General features: G+C 35.7%; 1 long non-coding RNA gene across 1 annotated transcript; it reads right to left on the bottom strand.

The window, feature by feature from the left end:
* Window positions 1-18,648: 18,648 nt before the first annotated feature.
* Window positions 18,649-19,309, bottom strand: LOC122017674. Its single transcript, XR_006121417.1, has 3 exons — window positions 19,010-19,309; window positions 18,823-18,927; window positions 18,649-18,718 (listed from the first exon to the last, which is right to left on the bottom strand). It is a non-coding gene; the product is annotated as an uncharacterized LOC122017674 (long non-coding RNA).
* Window positions 19,310-19,840: the final 531 nt, after the last annotated feature.

The following is a 19,840-nucleotide window of genomic DNA, read 5'->3' as shown; positions in this document are numbered from 1 at the left end:
CACATAAGAAAAATTTTAAAAATAAAAATCCTTTTATTTTAATTTGGGCCGGCCACCTTGAAGCACCCATGAACCAAACTTTGGCCGGCCCTAGCTTGGTCTCCAAGCTAGCTTGGCCGGCCCCTATGGGATGGGTAAGAAGGTGGGTATAGGTGGGTATAGTACTCTATAATTAAGAGGCTATGATATGGACCGAGAGGAGGAATTGGTTTTGGTCTCCCGATAAAATTAAGCATCTCGTGTTCGCCCCGAACACACAACTTAATTTTATCAATAATAATTCATTCCACTAGAGAACTATTATTGAACTACCGCACCAATCCCAAATTACATTTTGGGCTCCTTCTTATTATGAGTGTGTTAGTCTCCCTGTGTTTAAGATAACAAATGTCCACTAATTAAGTAAGTTACTGACAACTCACTTAATTAATATCTAGCTCCAAGAGTAGTACCACTCAACTTCATCGTCATGTCGGACTAAGTCCACCTGTAGAACTTAACATGACAATCCTTATGAGCTCCTCTTGGGGACATTCTCAACCTAGATCACTAGGACACAGTTTCCTTCTATAATCAACAATACACACTATAAGTGATATCATTTCCCAACTTATCGGGCTTATTGATTTATCGAACTAAATCTCACCCATTGATAAATTAAAGAAATAAATATCAAATATATGTGCTTGTTATTATATTAGGATTAAGAGCACACACTCCCATAATAACTGAGGTCTTTGTTCCTTCATAAAGTCAGTATAAAAGGAACGACCTCAAATGGTCCTACTCAATACACTCTAAGTGTACTAGTGTAATTATATAGTTAAGATAAACTAACACCTAATTACACTACGACCTTCCAATGGTTTGTTCCTTTCCATCTTGGTCGTGAACAACTATTTATAATTTATAAGGAACCGATAACATGATCTTCTGTGTGTGACACCACACACCATGTTATCTACAATATAAATTAATTGAGCAACTACATTTATCGTAAATATAGACATTTGACCAATGTGATTCTTATTTCTAGATAAATGTTTATACCAAACACTACAACAAAAACTGCAAATGACAACGGATATTATTCGTTGTCGTAGGGTCAAAAACCCATTGTAACTGAGGGTGTTGTAGAATGTATTGCCCTACGACAACGGTTTTGAATCCGTTGTCTTTGTAGACATTCGACAATGGTTTTTATCCGTTGTTGTTTATATGCTCAAAATTTATTTACGAATGATACGACAACGTTTTAAAATCGTTGTGGTAGATAATTTCGACAACAGATATAAACCGTTGTGGTAGACTCTTTTTACAATAGATATAAAAGTTGTGGTATATAATTTTAATATATTTTACAACGGATAAAACAAATGTCTTTTATCACTTTTTACAAAAAAAAATCTGTTGTGGTTACGTACTTTTTACAATGTTTTTAATCGTTGTCTTTAATGTTCATGATGTAACATGATAATACCGAACAACCAATCTTTATTTAATATAAACAACCACCAATACAAAACTAAATCCAAAATATGACAGCTAAAATATACAAAAATGAGTTGTACTCATCAAACTTAGTAGTATCAAACCATAAATCACATGTTTTCCATTATTGTTCTCCATATGGCTTTTACACATTAGCAAGGTAAGATAGAACCTAACAAAGCTCACTCCTTGCATCAAAAATCTCAAGCCTCATGAATTGCCCGAGTTACGTACCTACAAGAGAAAAATTAAACAAAACTTATCAAAAAAAAATATAAAATATAAGAAAAAAGAGAATTGTAGTAAGTACTGCATGAACTGTAACCAGAGAATAAATATTTCGCATAGCTCTAATATCTGGACATGAGAGAAGGATTGCCAGAATTCCAGGACAACACTCAATATCTATAAAACGGAAGAGAAAAACTTATTCAATACAAACTTATGCAATACAAACTTATAATCTCTAAGAAATAAAACTTATGCAATACAAGCAATTTAACCAACTTAGAGTTATCTTGGTAACTTCCATGTGCACCATATCAATCACCTTTAAACCTTTTATAGAAAATGACATAAGAAACTACCATGTGCACCTGCATTCATACTTCACTAGTGAGGGAGTTAGACTTAATGGTCTAAAAATAGGAACTAATGTAATAAAAACTAACAGCATATACAGGAACTAAAGAAAAGCATAATTTAGAACTGATTTTAAAATGAGAGGGATAAAATAAAAGATATTTTCAGGTGACTAATGTACATCCAGTTCAGAGTTCTGGTATGACTTGAAATTACAAAGATCTAAAAATAATTTATCTAAGAAAAGTGTAAAACTAACATATGACTGGTGATTTCAGGATTTAGTATTTGTATGATTTGTCAAAAGGTTTCTTTCAAGTTCTTGTTTTATGTTACCTTTATGACAAGGCTATCCAGCAGTTTTTGGATGAACATAAGATCCACTCTTTGCATATTATGTTCTTTGGCTAAAATAGAAAGTAGTTGCCAAGCTACCTCAAAGGTAATAAGTCCTCTCCCATGCTGTCCAAAGCTCTGGAATACAAGGAATGTTCTGTCACAAATATGAACCATTAAAATCTGACAAAATTGCATTAAACATCATGCAAAGGATATCATACAACTTGAATGACTTTAAGTTTTTTTCACTTTTAGAATATTTAAATTTTAGATAAACTCTTCACTGTGAAAATGAGTTAGATGCAAAGAAAGTACCATAATTACTTTGGATATCCAAGTTTAGTACCTCTTATTTAGCACAACTTGATGCTATTATTACTTCACCATGTAAATATCTACCAGATGTAAATTCATACTACTTACCAGAAGTATCCTAAACTTTGATTGGTCATCTACATCCTCCGTATGTTGATTGTACGTGACAACCAAAATCTCTACAGCATAGCCCTTATTGCCTGCTTTTATAGTTTCCAACTTATACCAATGATTTTACTCGGCTCAGAAATCATCAAGAAAATAAGTGTTTGATAAAGGACAATAAGCTGAGCCACTTACAGTCAAAGTATCTGGATGTAGATACAGGAACTAAAGAAAAGAAGAATTCAGAATTGATTTTAAAATGAGAGAGGGATAAAAAGAAAATCATCAACCATAGAATTTACAAAATGATTCAAAATGATCCCAAATGAAGTTCAGCCATCTTTTGAAGTGTTATTTAAAGGTAGAGGAAATTTATTTGCATTTTAATAGAATGGGAACACCAAGAAGGTAAATAAAATATGCAGGAACATAGATATCAAACCCTTAGTTAATTCAATTTGTCAAATTGTATAATACTTTTCCTTACCAATGGTATAATTTCCGACACCAAACTTAATTGCTTGAACTGTCAAACATTATCTATAATATTGTTTGCATTTGATTAAGGAGCACACAACAGTTAAAACACTAATATTAAATATTATATTCAAAGATATTTTGGTATTGCTAACATTAACTTTCATATGTATGTTTTTAGTGATAATAAACTGAAATCCTTAAATTCATATCCTTGTATCAGAAATCAAAATTAAAATTAGTTGATTATTCAAACTAACCCTCACTAAAAAAGTACACAAAATCAAATTATTCTACAAAAGAGCAACGACTTATAACAACTTACAATACAATGAGAAAGAAGGCTTATCTGACAAATGCAATGCTTCTTTGATGATTGAAAATCTGTCAAAAATTTGTTTAAAATGTATGTACATATGAAAGTTGGTAGATTATGCTAGAATACCGCATATTGGTCTGAGTCAAACTGGGTGACAGTACTGCTGAATATTAAAGGTGTAAAGGACAACACTCTAAATAATACTGAATAGGAAATAAAGTAAGAGATAAGAACAATTTGATCCAGGAAGGAAAAAACTACAGAAATAAGAATCATTTAGGAATATGTTAAATAACTGTCAAACTAAAGTTCCTTGATATAGGAAGAAAAAAATAACGAAAGCATGAATTGGGCACGGAGCGATAATATCAATTTCGAACCGATCCAACATATTAGGGAATCGTCTTCAATGTAAACCAGATTTCAATAATAATCAACAGGGCAAGAGTCAGCAATCGAAGAGAATAAAAAGCTAAAATTAACTCAAATATGGGCCTCCAAAAGAGTAAAAATCAAATTTCGATCAAAAGCTCAAACTCTAGATTTTAAGGAATCGGTGACGAAGAAGATGACAGAAGAAGGATTATTAATTACCTGTAACTGTCGACGAATCACTGCTGCTCTCAGATTACAAAACTGTGTTCACCGATCCACACCTCTCTGTAGTGTTCACCAATCGCTCCTGCAGTCTAGAGAGAGAGAGAGAGAGAGAGAGAGAGAGGACTTGCCGAAGCCCCATCTGCGCTTCTCCTTGTGGTCCGCCTGGAGCTCACCGACGCATGTCTTCTTCCCGCCGAGAAGTCCCCCCAACCACCTGGCGGCGGGCCCTATCCGCTCACTGCTCCGTCGCCCGCGATGACTCCCCATTCCTCACTCAAATCCGCAGCTAAGGCCACCAAAGAGCGGGAAACCAACCCTAAAGCCACAGCAGCAAGGAAAAGGAAGAAAGCTAGCAAAGAGAAGATCAGAATAGATTGGAAGAGAAAACATGTGCGAAATATGGATTCAAAGAGCCAAAGAAGCAGCAGTGGAAGGTACTCGTCGAGCTTAGAAACCCACTGACCAAGAAATGAGAAGAGAGCACACCGTCGTGGAGGAAGATCCAACGGAGACGGCACCCCTTACTGTCGCGCGGTTAACAGGATGGCGTGAAGAGATGGTATGGGGAGAGGGAAATAAAAATGTCTTAGGGTTCAGGATTGCGAAGGGGAAAATAAGGCGCCGAAAAGATTTACGGAGAGAGGGAAATGACGAAACGAATAAAGTTAAAGACAACGGTTTTTTCAAAACTGTTGTCGTAGCTGCTAAAAACGCGGATAAAGACAACGGTTTATAAAACCGTTGTAAAAAGTGTTGTCGTTTTAAAAAAAAATCGCTCAATGACAACAGTTTTGCCAAAACCGTTGTCTTTTATATTTAATGGGGAGTTCAAAGACAACGGTTTTGGCAAAAATTGTTGTCTTTGAGCAAATACGTAACGTTTTCTCTTAAAACCGTTGTCGTAGGGGTGTTGTCGTTTGCAGTTTTTGTTGTAGTGAAAAGCTAGGCTTTTAGTATACATCCTAACAATCTCCCACTTATACTAAAAGACTAAGCTTCCATATCTGCTGCCATACATCTAATTCCCAACCCTTCAACATGCCCATCAAAAGTTCTTGTCTTAAGGTCATCATCTGATGCAATCTAGGCGGTAACAACTTTTCCTCGTTTATACGATTTCTCGTAATGGGTGGTACTTGCGCTCTATTGTGTTTACTTGCCTTATAGACTCATGGTTTCTTCGAGTTTGCTACTGCACCACTATTATTACAATAAATTGTAATAATCTTTGGACAAACCAGAAATCATATCTAAGTCTATCTTGAGGTTATTGAGTCATCCAGCTTTTATGACTACCTCAGAGGTTTGCCATATACTCAGCTTCTATGGTGGAGTCCAGAGAAACACCTATGCTTATCACTCTTCCATAGTTATGACTTTACCTCCTAAAGTAAACACAAAACCCCGAGGTTGACTTACTATTGTCCCTATCCGACTGGAAGTCAAAATCCGTGCAATCCACAGGTACCAAAATAACTGCCTTGTAAGCTAGCATATAATCTCTAATGCCACTAAGGTACTTCAATATATGCTTTACTGCAGTCCAATGTCCTTGTCCAGGGTTACTTTGATATCTACTAATTATGCCCTTGGCAAAACAGATTTCTGATCTCGTGCATAGCATACATTAGGCTTCCGACAGCCGAAGCATAAAGAACTGCCTTCATTTCCTCTATCTACTTGATGTCTACGGAGACATCCCTTTAGATAAAGTTACTCCATGCTAAAAAAGGTAAGACACCTTTCTTGGAGTTTTGCATGCTTAAAACGAGCAAGGATTTTTTTGATATATGAAGCTTGGGATAAATAAAATATTCTTTTCTTGCGATCTCTTATTACTTTGATCCCAAGAATATATACATTCTCCCAAGTCCTTCATATCGAATTGTTTGGACAACCATACCCTTACTTCTGACAATACTTTGATATTGTTTCCAACTACCAAAAATGTTATCTACGTATAGTACAAAAAATACCACCACGTTTCCATCACACTTTTTGTATACACAAGACTTATCCGGTTACTAAATAAATCCATAGGTCTGGATTACTTTGATAAACCGGATGTTCCAAGACCTTGAAGCTTTGCCTCAGTCCATAGACTGATTGAGCTCACACACAAGATGCTCTTTGCCCTTTGAAATGAACTCTTCTGGTTACTTTATATGGATGCTTTTTTTCAAGACTTCCATTAAGGAATGTTGTCTTGACATCCACTTGCCAAATAGATAAAAGAATCCAGATAGACTTAAGCATGGTTACCAGTGAAAAAGTTTCCTTTTTCATCAAGCCTTGCTTTGAAAGTTTTCACCTTCCTGTCTATCCATCTTTTCCTATTGTAGACCTATTTTTACCCAATGGTTTTTACACCATCTGGTGGTTCTACAAGCTTCCAGATTTTATTAGAATACATATATTCTAATTCTATATTAATTGCTCTTTGCCAAGATGCTGCATCTTTATCTTGGAGTGCTTCATCATATGTCCGGGATCAGACTCATGTTCATTTGGGATCAAGTCCAAAAACTCTCCCAAAACATGAATCTTTTAGGTTTGCTTGACAACCGTCCCACTACGATGAGCCACTGTCTATAATTGTGTATCAATTGTGATACATGTTGCAGTTTCTTGTGATATTTCATCTTGTACAGTTGGTACTAGATTAGACATGTCCTTTATAATTTCTTTAAGAACAAATTTACTTATGGGCTTGTGGTTTATTACATAGTTCTTTTCTAAAAATCGATCATTGATGCTAACAATGACCTTCTGATTTTTAAGACTATAAATCTACTTTCATTTCTCTAGGATAACTTACAAACAAGTGAATTCCTGTCTAACTTATCATTGTCTCTCTTCAGCATATGTGCTGGACTACCCGAATCCGAATATGCTTCAAAATAGGCTTATGCCTATTTAGCAATTCTATATGAGTAGAGAGTTCTAACTTTGGAAGGTACTATGTTCACTTCTATTTCCAGAGTATATCCTTAAAATAAATTTGGTAATTTTCCAAATAACTCATCATCAATCTACTTATTTCCATAAGAGTCCTATACCTTCCTTTTTCTACACCATTCTGTAGGGGTGTACCAGGTGCAGTTAGTTTGGATTGAATCCCTACTTTTGATAAGTAACTCCTAAATCCTCCCAAGAGGTACTTGCCACTATGATCTCACCGTAGTGTCTTGATACTTTTACTTTGACGTTTCTCCGCATCAGCCTTGTACTCTTTGAACTAATCAAAGTACTTAGTCTTGCGGCACATTAAGTAAATGTATTTGTATCTTGAATAGTTATCTATAAAATAGATGAAATATTCGATACTACCTCTTGCCTGGATAGTCATAGGATCACACAAATCAGAATGAACCAACTCCAACATATCTTTGGCTCCATACCCCTTTGACTTAAAAGCTTCTTGGTTATTTTTCCTTCCAAGTAAGACTCGCAGGTTGGAAAGATTTCCACTACTAATGAACCCAAAAGTTCATCAGCTACCAATGAATCCTACTTAAGTTAATATAACCTAGCTTTAGATGTCAAAGATATAATTGGTTCATTTCCGAAGGTTGCTTTCTCTTAAAGTTAGAAGATGTGTTACTTATTTCCATTTGTTGCATCGTGGGAGTTATTGGATTATAAATTGTCAACCAACATACCAGAATAGATAACTTCCCTATTTTTCTTGATAACAACTTTGTTATCAAAATAGACACAATATCTATTCTATAATAGTTTAGAAACTGAAATCAGGTTCTTTCTAAACTTAGTATGTAAAGACAATTTCTAATAATCCATATTTTATTCCTATTAGAGAATAAACCTCTCCCACTGCAGTAATGCCCATGTGGACGGTGTTTTTATTTTTATTTAGTTGTCAGATTTCCTAGAACCCTGCAATGAATTGTAAACATGATTAATGGCATCTGTATCTACACTCCAGGTTCTGGTAGATAACACCACTAAACATGTTTCAACTAATGAATTAAATACACCTAAATTGTTCTTAGTTCTAAGAAGACAGTCTACCTTAATGTCCAAGTCCTATTTCCAATCATTACAATTGGAACTACTAAGTCTTTTCTATAGTATAACAACTAGGGGATTGACAAACATTTTAAATCCTAAGAATCACAAAAATATTTGGTCAAGATCAATTCTTTTAAAATCCCTATGAATTTTGTATGCCACGATAGTGTGGACGTATACAAAATCAAAAAAAAATTTATCCATTAATTTTATTATCTCGTCAACTTTACTTTATGACGAATAAAATTAATAGTTGATCTGTCTTTGATCAAATATTTGGTCAAAACTTTTTGAATTTAAAATAACATTGATTCCTCAAACAATATTATTTAAATTCACCAACACCTCAAACATCGTGAATTTTGTATGCCACGATAGTGTGGACGTATACAAAATTTAAACATTTGTAAGAGAAGGGTTTTACCCATTAATTATCTTGTCAATAAATCTTTATGACAAAATAAAATTACCTCAAACACCGTGAATTTTGTATGCCACGATTGTGTGGACGTATACAAAATCAAACATTTGTAAGTGGAGTTTTTAATTTTATTATCTTGTCAACTTATTTATTTGACAAATTAATAGTTGGTTTTCTTCGGTCACACAAACAATAGCAGTGACTCCGATGGGGAGGATACTATTAGACGTGCCTAAGTGTATACCATTACTTGACACTAAGTCCATTAATAAGATTGTGCCCCTTCCGATGGGGAAGATCACACGCTCTTAATTAACTTCCTATAGTCATCCAAAATGGAAGTTTAAGCTAGTGATCTGCAAACAAGCTCATCCGATATGGAGGAAGGCACTCAGAGCCAACGCGCAAGCTTGTTGCATCACTTATAAACCAGTAATGGAGACCGTGGAATTTATTTAAAAATAAATCTCTCTCCCACTTAGTTATTTAAAGTGAGGAATTTTGACTATTCTAGCCTACTTAGCATGCATACTAACAAGCACACACAACACAACATAAAAAGCAATAAATAGAAAAATTAATTTTCAACTATTATGGCTTTTATCTATTGCTGTCCTCCGTGTGTCGCCAACCCTAGCTGCTGCCATCTTTGGCCACCGCCACCGGGTCTAGTTGTCGCATCCATCTTGCTCCTTGTTTCGCTGCGCCTCTGGTCCTCAAAAGGTTCCACGCCTTGCAAGATTCGATCCGCGACATAAATAGAATTTTACATTTTTCGATCCTATATTCCTCGAAGGAATGTACATGTAAACTAGATTGAACATAAAATAAAATTTACATCCATCGATCCTATATTCCATAAAAAGAATGTACATGTAACTAGATCAAAAAAATAAAATCCTAATAAAACAAAATACAGCTCGTTCTGTATTTTATAATACAATCATGCACACAGAATAAAATGTCCTTGACATGTCCAAGGGTCCAATCACACACATAATAACTATAAGCCATAATAGTTGGATCCTGCATCCACAAAGTTAGCACATCCTACTATTATCTTGCCTAAATTATGTATGACATGGGCATAATTAAACTAATACCAAATACACAGATGCAAAACCCTAGCTCTGATACCAATTGTTGGTTGCTACTCAGAAAACCTAATTGTTCCACTGTACAAAAGTTTTGTACAAAGGTCTGAACCTTTTCCTAGCTACCATGTGTTCTTTTAAATTAAACTCGGATCACCTGCGGAACTTAACACGTTTGATCCTAAGTTTAATTTATTTGTTCTTTTAGGTTTAGACTCGGATCTCCTGCGGAACTTAACACGTTCGATCCAAATCACCTAGGTTATTAATTTCATTAAATATTAGTTTCTAAAATTGGCTCCCAGTACTGACGTGGCGAGGCACATGGCCTTCTTAGATATGAGAACAACCACCACCGACTAGACAAAGCCTTTTAAGGAAAGTTAATATTTAATTTCCTTAAATAACTTTAGGTCAACCGAAAAGAACAATCAAATCACAAGGAAAAGAAAAAAATAAAAGAACACAACATCGAAAACAAATTCGAAATACTAGAATCGTATACCTCTTGTATTTGGTATTTTTACAAAGAAATAAAACTAGTATGATGCGGAAATTAAATACTAGTATACCTTTTCTTTTGCAAGCAAAAACCTCTAAGTCTTCTACCGTATTCCTCTTCTAATCTCGGACGTTGTGTGGGCAACGATCTTCCGAGATGAGAAACCACCAAAGCACCTTCTTCTCCTCCTTGCAAGGTTCGGCCACAACAAGAGCACCTCCAAGGATGAAGAGATTCAACCACCACCAATGCTTCAAGGGATACTAGAAAAGAGGCTTCTTTTCTCTCCTTCTTCTCCTTCTTAGATCCGGCCACCAAAGCTATCTCCACCATGAGAAGGTTTCGGCCACACAAAGGAGAGGAGAGGAAAGAAAGGGGTCGGCCACACCCAAAGAGAAAAGAGAGGAAAAATAGAAATAGAGATGTTCACCATGAAGCCTCCTCTACCCCCTCTTTTATAATCCTTGGTCTTGGCAAATAAGGAAAATTTAATAAAAACTTCCTTAATTCTTTTGCCATTGAAAAGGAAAATTTATTTAATTAAAATAATTTTCTCTATTCAATTTACAATGGCCGGCCACTAATAAAATCTCCAAGCAAATAAAATTTTAAACACAAATTAAAACTTCCTTATTTGCTTCCGGAAATTTATAAAAAATTTCTCCAATAATTTTCCCTTCATGATTGGTTAATAAAAAGGAATTTTTATAAATTAAATCTTTCTTTAAACATGTGGATAATTTCCGGAAAGTTATCTCTAAAAATTAAAATCTCCTTTCAATCTACAAATAAGGAAAGATATCAAATCTTTTCTTAATCTTTTGTAGAAACTAATAAAAGAGAATTATTAATTTTTTAAACTTTCTTTTAAATCATGAACATGGTTAAAAGGAAAGTTTTTACCAAAATTAAAATCAACCTTTTAATCTACAAATAAGGAAAGAGATTTAATTCTTCTCTCAATCTTTTGTAGAATATTATAAAAGGAAAGATTTAAATTTTTAAACTCTCTTTTAAATCATGTTATCCACATAAGAAAAATTTTAAAAATAAAAATCCTTTTATTTTAATTTGGGCCGACCACACCAAGCTTGAACCTAAGCTAGGGCCGGCCACCTTGAAGAACCCATGAACCAAACTTTGGCCGGCCCTAGCTTTGTCTCCAAGCTAGCTTGGCCGGCCCCTATGGGATGGGTAAGAAGGTGGGTATAGGTGGGTATAGTACTCTATAATTAAGAGGCTACGATAGGGACCGAGAGGAGGAATTGGTTTTGGTCTCCCGATAAAATTAAGCATCCCGTGTTCGCCCCGAACACACAACTTAATTTTATCAATAATAATTCATTCCACTAGAGAACTATTATTGAACTACCGCACCAATCCCAAATTGCATTTTGGGCTCCTTCTTATTATGAGTGTGTTAGTCTCCCTGTGTTTAAGATAACAAATGTCCACTAATTAAGTAAGTTACTGACAACTCACTTAATTAATATCTAGCTCCAAGAGTAGTACCACTCAACTTCATCGTCATGTCGGACTAAGTCCACCTGCAGGGTTTAACATAACAATCCTTATGAGCTCCTCTTGGGGGCATTCTCAACCTAGATCACTAGGACACAGTTTTCTTCTATAATCAACAACACACACTATAAGTGATATCATTTCTCAACTTATCGGGCTTATTGATTTATCGAACTAAATCTCACCCATTGATAAATTAAAGAAATAAATATCAAATATATGTGCTTGTTATTATATTAGGATTAAGAGCACACACTTCCATAATAACTGAGGTCTTTGTTCCTTCATAAAGTCAGTATAAAAGGAACGACCTCAAATGGTCCTACTCAATACACTCTAAGTGTACTAGTGTAATTATATAGTTAAGATAAACTAACACCTAATTACACTACGACCTTTCAATGGTTTGTTCCTTTCCATCTTGGTCGTGAGCAATTGTTTATAATTTATAAGGAACCGATAACATGATCTTCTGTGTTTGACACCACACACCATGTTATCTACAATATATATTAATTGAGCAACTACATTTATCATAAATGTAGACATTTGACCAATGTGATTCTTATTTCTAGATAAATGTTTATACCAAAAGCTAGGCTTTTAGTATACATCCTAACAAATCTCATTTTCGTATTCTCTAATCTCTACACGCTTTCGTTTCCAATTTTCAATTACAATGGAAGGAGGCCGCGGAGGTGCATCATCTCGAGCTCGGAAAGGAAAGCAAATAATGAATCCACGGGAGGAGGACCCCAATATTCAATCCACTGATGATCAGATCGAGCATCTTCCGAATCTGACACCCGAAACACAAAGAAGTACCAATGCAATTACTTCTAAGGTTCAGGAACTTCCTCCTCTAAAGTCTTCTATTTTCACTAAACATTTTGAGGAGGTCACTCTTCCATCAGGAGAAATGCGTGCAAAATGTAAGCACTGCAATGCTTCCTACAAATTTCAAGCCGGCGGCGGCTATGGGTCGTTAAAACGACATGTAGAAACGAAGCACCCTACGGAATATGGACTCGACCGTTCTCAAACACAATTATCAAGATTTTCTTCAACTAGCGGTAGTACTGATTTCGGTTTATTTTTATATTCGGATAATAAATTAAGAGAATTATTAGATAAATTTGTTTCTGTAGAACATCTTTCTTTTAGTTTTGGATCTAAATGCACATTTGAAGATTTTTGTAAAGAATCTCTTAATCCATGTGCTAAACGTGTTCCTAGGACTACACTTACTCGTACAATTAAAAAGTTAGTAAAACAAGGAAAAAAGAATTTAATTGATGAATTTAGTAAATTAGATAATAAAGTTTCTTTATGTTCCGATATTTGGAGTGATCATTGGCAAACACATTCGTATATGGGTGTGACTTGCCATTGGATCGATAACTCTTGGAACCTCCAAAAAAGATTATTAGCTTATAGAGTTTTTGATGAATCACATAATGCTCATAATATCGCACAATTATTATGTTTAATTTTAGAAGAATATGGTTTAACTCATAAAATATTTTCAACATCATTAGATAATGCTAGTTCCAATACCGCTTGTATAGATGATCTAAAATTTGTTTGTCAACCTATTATTAGAGGTTTATTTTTTCATATTCATTGTGTATGCCATGTTTTAAATTTATGTGTTCTAGATGGGTTAAAAAATTTAGAAAGTTATATTAAACCACTTAGAATTGCAATTTCTTATTTATGGTCTTATCCATCTATAATGAAAGAATGGGGTAGGTTTTGTAAAATTAATGGAATGAGACCTAAAAAATTTCCACGTGATGTACCAACACGTTGGAATTTAACATACCAATTATTACAAGATTCATTTCAATATAAAGAAATATTATGTTCATTTTTTGCACAAAACACTAATACTAATATATATTTATTTTCACAACAATGGAATATTTGTAGTAGTAGTTGTGAAATTTTAAAAGTATTTAATGATGCAACCGAACAACTTTCCGGTGTTTATTATCCCACTTCTCAATTAGTTTTAGGAAATTTTTCTAATATAGTATTAGTTTTAAATGAACATATTAATAATGAATCTTTATCTCCTTGCATCTTAGCTATGAAAACTAAATGGGAAAAATATTTTTATATAATTCCTGAAATTTATTTAATTGCATTTTCTTTATGTAACACCCACAAAATATTTAAGCTATACATATGGGTATTCTCTTTGAGAATAAAAAAAAAAGGAAAATAGAACCAAAAATAAATAAAAAGAGAGAGGAGTTAAGGTTTGAACCTTGAACCTCTCACAATAGATAAAGCTAAATTGATGTATGATAACCAATAGAATTATGAATGATATATGATTAGCAAGGAATGGAAATTGTAGTTAAAGGTAAGAGTATGATTAAGTAAGGGAGCAAGAGAAAATCAAGTAACTTTCCTCCTCTTCCTCTTGGTTAAGAGAAGAAGCAAGCAAAAGGACAAATTGCCCTTTTCTTCTTCCTCTTACCATTTTCGTGGGAATGAAGAGGGTGAAGGAATAGAGGAGTCAAGGGGATGAATTGAGACATTCTCCTTTTTTTTTTCTTCCTCATTAAGGATAAATAGGAATAAGAGAAGAGAAGGGAAAAAAATGTTGGCTACTTTGTTGGAATGTATACTGAAAGCCTAAGCTTTTGTAAACATTTATTTTGAATAAAGAATCACATTTGGTCAAATTGTCTACATTTAGTTATAGTTGTTCAATTAATTTATATTGTAGATAACATAGTATGTGGTGCCACATACAGAAGAGGATGTTATCAGTACCTTATAAATTATAAACAGTAGCTCACGATCAAAATGGAAAGGAACAAACCATTGGAAGGTCGTAGTGTAATTAGGTATAAGTTTATCTTGACTATATAATTACACTAGTACACTTAGAGTGTATTGAGTAGGACCATTAGAGGTCGTTTCTTTTATACTGACTTTATAAAGGAACAAAGACCTCAGTTATTATGGAAGTGTGTACTCTTAATCCTAATATAATAACAAGCACATATATTTGATATTTATTTCTTTAATTTATCAAGGGTGAGATTTAGTTCGATAAATCAATAAGCCCGATAAGTTGAGAAATGATATCACTTATAGTGTGTGTTGTTGATTATAGAAGGAAACTGTGTCCTAGTAATCTAGGTTGATAATGTCCCCAAGATGAGCTCATAAAGATTGTCATGTTAAACCCTGCAGGTGGACTTAGTCCGACATGACGATAAGGTTGAGTGGTACTATTCTTGGATTAAGATATTAATTAAATGAGTTGTCAGTAACTCACTTAATTAGTGGACATTCGACATCTTAAACACAGGGAGACTAACACACTCATAATAAGAAGGAGCCCAAAAATGTAATTTGGGATTGGTGCGGTAGTTCAATAATAATTTTCTAGTGGAATGAATTATTATTGATAAAATTAAGTTGTGTGTTCGGGGCGAACACGGGATCCTTAATTTTATCGGGAGACCAAAACCAATTCCTCCTCTTGGTCCCTATCGTAGCCTCTTATTTATAGAGTACTATACCCACCTATACCCACCTTCATACCCATGATAAAGGGGTCGGCCAAGCTAGCTTGTGGTTCAAGCTAGGGCCGGCCAAGCCTTAATTCATGGGTGGCCGGCCTTAGCTTGAACCCAAGCTTAGGTGGCCGGCCCCCATTAAATTAAAAAGAATTTTAATTTTTAATTTTTATTATGTGGAAGATATAATTTATTAAAGAGAATTAAAATTAAAATATCTCTCTTAAAAGGATCTACAAAAGATTAAAGAAAGATATTAGATCACTTTCCTTATTTGTAGATTGGAAAGATATTTTATTTTTTATTTTTGAAATTATTCACATGTTGAAAAATTAAAATTATAGAAATTTCTTTTTATCAACCATGAAGGGATTTTAAAGGGAAATTTTATTTTTTAAAATTTCTAAAGACAAATAAGGAAGTTTAATTATTGATTAAAATTATCTTATTTGCTCTACATGAGGTAGCCGGCCACATACAATTAATTAGGAAATTTTATTTAATTTTTCTTAATTAATTGTTGTCAAGGGAAGTTAAGGAAATTTTATTATAAATAAATTTCCTTATTTGCCAAAGCCAAGGAATATAAAAGAAGGGGTTGGGGTGCCTTCATGGGTTACAACTTATATTGTTTTCTCCCTCTTTTCCTTGGTGTTGTGGCCGGCCATCCTCCCTCCCTCTCTTCCTCTTTGTGGTGGCTGAAACCTATCTCTTGCTTTGTCACGCCCCCAAAGGAGTCTCTGCCAGACAAAAATCCGACAGCATCTCCCCTGTACCGGTGACAATCTGAAGCATCACTACAAGCAAAATACCTCAGCCACATGCGGCTGGAATATTTATATACACAACCACGCAGTTATAATAACAGCCTATATGGCTGGAATGAAACAATCACAACCACGCAGTTATATATAAAACAACCCACACGGCTGTACTAAAAACCAACGCAGCGGAAAAACGAAAACGGAAAGCCCAATACAACACAATCAACACACTGCTAGCCGGCTAGGCTTTATACAACAAATACAACACAAAACCATAAGATAGCCACATGGCTATACACAAATACAATGCCCAAACTAAGAAAAGAATATACAAAAGAAAACAATCACGATCTTCGGATGTGACGTAGGACCCGGCAGACAGGATACTCCGAGCGACACCAACCATCTACAGGCTATCTGAAAACATAAATGTATACATGCGGTGGTGAGTATAGGTAACTCAGCGGGTAATAGAAAAGATAGTGCATGGTCCATAAACAACATGGAGATCACAAGTATACAGTCTCAGTAGGGAATAAAGAATATGATCATACTATCATAATCAATGCACCTAAACATATCTGACATAATAACCTGACATATAAACTGTACAAACCACAACTAACATAATGACAGATACATACCCAATATGGAATCGACGCAAGGTACAAAGATCAGTAAACTCACTGGATCTGCAACAGATATACCCGTGACACCTGTGCAATATAAGTACGACTGCATATACATGTAAAATAAATGACATGTATGCAGCATGGCAACCAAATGCAACAATCATATCGCAAACAAATGCAACATACCACAAACACATGCAACTAGTATCTAGTAGGCATGTATGCAAATATAACCCCAGATGCACCGTGCATCATATGCAAAAGTGCATGCATGCTCCATGGTCACCCCCGCCACCTCTCCGAACACCACGACCCCTGTATGGCCGAGAGGCTTGGGTCTGTGACGACTGTACTACCCTCCAGCCCACTATATAGTGGTCGAGGCGGACAGTCCGCTAGTAGCTATCTAACTACATAGCATCAGGGTCCCTGTTGCCGGATCTCACTAAACCTCGTGACCGGGTGGCACGACAGGACTAGCAGCAACTGCTCCAACTACCACTACCCATGAGTGGCCGAGTGTGCGGTGCTAAACCAAACCAACTGATGACTCTCTCACCACAAGGGAGACAATGGTCATCAGATGCAATGAATGATGAACATGATATATATATATAATCATCATCCATGCAACAACCCCAAACCTCATAAATACCTCCAACATGAGTATAATCGTCATGATACCTCCCTGTATCCCACCAAACATATGTACACACTACACATGTATAATCAACCAAACATCTCCAATAATCCCACACGACACATGTACACAAAATATAAGTACAATCAACATGTATCCTCCAGTAAAAACACAACAGACATGTGTATATACTCCAAACATACAATCAACACCACTCCTCCAAAAGTACATAACAAATACGTGTGTACATACAACATGCAAATGCACGGTCAACAAGATGACTCCTATAACACATCCCCACCTATGTACAGTCAACATCATATACCCAATCAGCATGGTAATACCAACAACCCGACAATCCCTACAAGACATACTCTACACGTGAAATCGCAACAGAGTAGATATCAAGAGTAGAGACTGTATATGAATTAAATAGATCATCACAAGAGTCAAGCATAAGTATCATGCAGGAAAGACAGCAACCGATCATGATATAAGATAAAGCAGCCTAATTCATCCAATAATAATCATGCACTAAGTTTCAAAGAAACTATAAAGAGGCCAAGGAAGAAATACCCGCCTTAAATCTGTCGATCGTGATAAAATAAATCCCACATCGTGATGATCGTCCCATATCCAAAATCCTGCATAAATCAACATATATATATTATTGTTTAGCTGATCACATAATCAACAACTAACCAAACCCAAAACCTAATCCTACCTTGATTAGGTAATCAAGGTAGATTCCACCTAAAGGTCCAATTAGATGATAAATTCATCCTTACTCCACAAATTAATCCCTAAATCCTCACAAATTTATTACTAATCAAAACTCATTACATCATCCAACAACTCCAATAATCCTCAATCTGCATAATTAACACATCTTAAATCCAATTCACATAAATCATCATCAATCAAACACTAATCCAAACTCATCATAAATCCTTCTAAACCCACTAATCACAATTTATCCAAACAAACCCAGATCACGAAATCTCCAACATAATATAATACAAATCCTTATCAACCTACATCTCAATTGATTTCCTTAATTCTCACTAATCAAATCTCCTTATAACTCCTTCAATCTTTCCAAACATAACCTACCAGCCATTAATTAATCCAACACAAGAGCATCCAACTACAACGAATCCCTCTACATGCTTCCATGTGCTCTAAACTAAACATGATCTAATATCCAATAACAACACTGATAGAACAGAGCACTAATAGAAGGATCTAGAGATACACCATCAAAGGAAACTCACCTCGAGATAGTGCCACAACTCAAGAGCTCACAGCCCCTACTCCCACTGTCCAAAATCTACAAAAATGCCTACACACCAATTCTTCCAAGAATCAATCTAGAACTCAATTGTATAGCAAAGAATTGCTAAAACTCCAATCCACAGTACAAGATTCACCTTAACAGAACCTTACCTCCTCATCCGACAGCTTCCACAGAACCCAGCCGCAAGAATTGGAGAAGATGAAGTCCTGCTCAAGGAAGATCCATCACTAGATTGATCCGAAGCATCCTCCATCCTAGATCAGGAAGAATATCACGAAAAGGAACAAATTCACATGAGATTCTTGAACTCACAGCATTACCCAACACTGCCCTTACCTCAATCGATCACCTCCAATGGTGTCGCGTGATCCACTCCCACTGGTGATGACCCAACTTGCCCTCCAATGCCCAGATCGAAGGGGAGAAGCGAAAGGGCTTGATCGGCCTTAGCCCCGCCGTGCCCTAGCCACTGGATCACCATCACTTGCCAGCAAGAAACAGCCACCGAGATGCCTACTACGCCGGAGATAATCGATCCCCTTCGATATCCAGCGGCTCTTCCTCCGGCGACTCAACGAGGCTGCGATCGGGGTGGAGATCGCGCATCGTCGGCGTCGGGCGTTCGTACGAGAGAGGAAAGGGAAATCGCGAGGGAGGGGGAGGCTCGGCCGAGACACGCTGGAGGAGATTGCTGCCGGCAGTCGCGAGCTTGGCGTCGTTGAGGCGAGAAATCGCCGGAGAAGGGTTTCGGGCAGAGAGAATCGGGGAGAAGAATAAGGATCGGGAAAAATTTAATAAAATCCGAAATTTAAACCTAGGTTTGATTAATTAAAACCTAAGTCCATTCCCAAAACAACTCCCACTTAAATGGGTATCCAAACAAGCCTTATCCATACCTGTCGACCGATCCCCTCAAAACCCTCCGTACGAGCTCCGAAAAATTCCCAGAAAATTTCTAAAAATTCTGAAAAAATCCGTTAAGGTTATTTGTCTATTTAACCTTATTATTTATTTGCCGTATATTACATGCTTTGAGCTTTTGTGGTGGCCGGATACTACTTGGAGAAGAAGAAGAAGGAGGAGAGAAAGCTTGCATCCCTTGGAGCTTGGTTGGTGTTATTCTTCATCCTTGGTGAAGCTTTTGTTTTGGCCGAACCTAGCAAGGAG

This window comes from Zingiber officinale, chromosome 8B, assembly GCF_018446385.1.
Source record: "Zingiber officinale cultivar Zhangliang chromosome 8B, Zo_v1.1, whole genome shotgun sequence".
Lineage (NCBI taxonomy): Eukaryota > Viridiplantae > Streptophyta > Magnoliopsida > Zingiberales > Zingiberaceae > Zingiber > Zingiber officinale.
The sequence above is the reverse complement of the archived record's forward strand: the minus strand, read 5'-3'. Positions and strand labels throughout refer to the sequence as shown.